This window comes from Sinocyclocheilus anshuiensis, unplaced genomic scaffold, assembly GCF_001515605.1.
Source record: "Sinocyclocheilus anshuiensis isolate Anshui unplaced genomic scaffold, SAMN03320099.WGS_v1.1 scaffold1065, whole genome shotgun sequence".
In the NCBI taxonomy this organism is placed as follows: Eukaryota; Metazoa; Chordata; class Actinopteri; order Cypriniformes; family Cyprinidae; genus Sinocyclocheilus; species Sinocyclocheilus anshuiensis.
The window spans coordinates 1070034-1073694 of NW_015555804.1; positions in this window are offsets into that span (position 1 = coordinate 1070034).

The following is a 3661-nucleotide window of genomic DNA, read 5'->3' on the forward strand; positions in this document are numbered from 1 at the left end:
AGCCTATTACGTACATTCTACTGAACAATAGTAATATATTTCTGCCGCAGTGTCTTCAAGTTAAACCGAACTTTTATTTTGATGGGTTGCCATCAATACCTTTACATTTCTGTGTGTATATGATATGAGGATAGTTTAACTCCAATGAAACAGTCAAATGCTCATGAAGTGACTCTCAGAGCAGTTCTGGAGATGTTGTTCATGTATTTATGTCCTCATTTAGTGAGACGGCAGACGTTAATATCATTGGAAGCGTCACGCACGCTTAAGTACCAGTAGTAAACAAAACCGCGCGTCTGCGCCATTCATTAACACAGAGACACGCAGAATTCATATTTAAATAGTCGTTTTGTGGCTTAATATTTACAAATACTAGTGGGAGTGTGCTCACTTGTGTGTGTGCGCACGTGTGTGTGTGTGCGTGCGCGCATCGGGGCGAAACTCCGCTGTGCGTGATACAGAGAGTGCGACCATAACGTAGAGACCGAAATGACATGCCGTTGTGTAAATAAGATAAATAACATAAGGCTATTTAGTTTGTTTAATAAAAGAACAAGGTACCTGTTCTATCGGAAAGGTTACTTTAAATGACTTCTGTTGTGATCTGGCGCTATAGAGAAAATATAATTAAATAAAATTAACTTGACCTTCAAGGGGGGCGGGGGTTGCCGTTGGTGGGGGGTGGGCCGCCCCCCTAATATAATGGCAGGGGAAACACTGATGAACTTAAATTTCTCATAAAATACTAAAATTATCTGAGCTTTTTAAAGTTTAAAGTTAAAATTTAAATTTGCTGCAAGTATTTTTTATGGAATGGCATGCAAATATTCATATTGCATTGCATCTGACATTACTGAATTAAGTGAATTAGATGTGTCAGATTTTTTGTTAGGCATTTTCTATCTATCATTTTGAATGTTCACAGGACAGCCCATATATGGGAAGCAGGAAGTTTGTAGTTGAAGTAGGCGGGTTTTGGAAAAGAGGGGCGTGTCTAACAGTGCCAGAAAGGATAATATCACTTACTGCACCTTTAAATGAAACAAAAAGAAATAAATGAAATAAAAGTCAACTAATGTCTCCTGAGCTATTACAGAGCAATCTTTGAGCAATAAAATGTTCCTCTGGGCTGGCCCAGATCATCTAACTGGGGACTGATTTACATCTATTTATCTGTCAGTTTCAGTATAGATTTAAGTGTGAATTTGTGGTAAAGTATATGTTTTACAAAACCATATGGCAGCTCAGTTCAGGGGCAAAACGACAGCAGGACAATCTCTGTGAAGAGTTGAGGACATTGTTGTTGCACCAGATTCCCTTTGCAAGCTTTGTGTGTGTGTTTGCTTGTGTGTGACCTGAAAGCTGCTCAGCAGTAGGCAAGCTTAACCTAAAGACACGGTCGCTTAACCCCCCTCGCACATGTGTGTGTGTGTGTGTGTTTGTGCGGTAATGCGCATGTATACAGCATGCACAGCTGCAAACTACCACACATTCATTTGCTACACTCTTCCTTTTCCTGTTCTCGTGCACTGACGGCCCTGTCTGTCACTCTGCAAGTCGGGCGGCTCAAATTCTCGCCAGCATAACCCTGTGCTCACAGCGTGCTGTCAAAATCAGCCCTCTCAGAAAAAATTATTAATTTTTTCTTCACGTCTAGGCCACTATGCAGTCGACACAGCAGTCCAGCGCAGATTAGGTGGTGATGGATAAAACCCTGGAAATTATTATTCCACAGATTGAGTGTGTGTGCAGATGAGGTGAGTGTGGATGCAAAGGGATTATTTGTACGTGAAGCTTTGTGTTATGCATATCTAGGGAAACTGCTGTACTCTTATGGGGTAAAATACAGACTTTTATCTGCGCTTTAGTAGAATTTTTAGAGGACTTTGTGTGAGAAAGGTCATTCGTATGTGTAAATGTGCAAGAGGTGTCCTTGCTGATCTACATGAAATGGTATGCACAACCCATTATAATTCTGTAATGTGGCGTATTTCTGAGTGAAACAGCATATTCCATGAGAAATATGTGGGATGGGACTTGATTTTATCTATTGGGGATTGATTGGATAGTGACAATTTGAATATGATGTTAAGTCACGACTTGTGGAATTGTCTTTCTGTTTTTGTTAATTCCTCTCTTGACATCAGTGTCAACTGTCAACCCAGTTATAAAACCACAACAGTAACATATAAATTTCCTGGTTGTGTCAAAGACTGACCTGTCCTCATTGATCTGTGGTAAATCTTTTGATGATTTAGGTCAGAGTTTCGAATAGGAGCATTTGCCGCAAAAAGGTAACCAGCATCTCAACATAAAAGGACAGCTAAGTCAATGGCTGCTTTTAAAACAAAGTTTTATAGCTCTTTAGATTTATGTAAATTATGACATCGATTTTGAGAAAAAAGTCTTGTTTGTAATTCTCAGCTTTGTCGAAGGTGGTTAAATATCGGATAAGTGGAGAGAAAGTTTTAGGGTTACATAGCCCCCTTACTGAAGGGGTTAAAAGTAAAAAAAACATTAAACATTTTTTCGAATGTTTTTTTCTTATGTTAAGCTCCATTTCAGTCTGTATTTAATTATATTTATATTATTTATATTTAACAATTTTAAATCGCACTGACTAAAGGGTCTAAAACAAAAGAACCATAACACCTATCTGAGTTCTTTGTTCAAGAACAAGGCAAATTTAATTGGTACTTCCTTGTGACAAAGACTATATTAAAGAATATTTTTCTGTATCATTTTTTCAACCAATCAGTGTAATTGTCTTTTTGTGATGTTGTAGTCTAATCTTTCTCATCATCTGCTCCATATGTTTGTATAGGCCTGTTTCTGTCCGTTTATTTCATGAGGAACAACTACAAAATCACGACCACTCGATCATATTTTACGGTAACACCTGTGCAGTGGTAGCTTTTTAAATGATAATTATCCTAATTTCTCCTTTGTTAAAGTCAGAAGGTCATTTGGGATAATAAGCCACATCTGGTAGACCCTCTTTCTAAAAAATATATGAATAACAAGCATTTATAAGGTCACTTGTTTACACTTGTCACTCATACAAGTTTTTATTTTATTTACAATCAATACGCTTTTTTAAATGACATATTTTACCAAACCCAATTCGAAAACACACATCTGTGACACAAATGTGTCTTTTAGTAGCAAAAACTACATTCTTACATAGCATGCTACATTTGGTGACCTGACACTCTGCGTTCTGTGAAAAGCTATTATTATTTATTTTTCATCATGATTTTCAAAACATTTGAAATTTTACTGGGATCCAATTTGTTGATTGCACATTATCCTCTACTTTCATCTGATTGCCTGTGTATTCTGTTCCCCCCTCCCTTTGCTTGTCTGCAGGCTCTGCACTGACGAGGCCTCCCCTTTCCGTGCCTGGAATATTCTGGATCACAGGAGGGTTTTTTTGTCATCACCATGATCAGATTCTTCAGGAGACTCTAGCCCTGCAGACCCCCACCAAGGAGGGAAGAGGCTGGGCACAGAACCCTGCATATCCCAAATTCGGTCGGACATAGTGACGGACCCAAGAACCATGTAGTGTGCCTCTTTCTGCCACGGGGGGAGGGTTAACTTTGTAGTTCTTTTTTGTACTGTTTTTTTTTTTTTTTTTTTTGCTGGGGGGTGGGTTCAA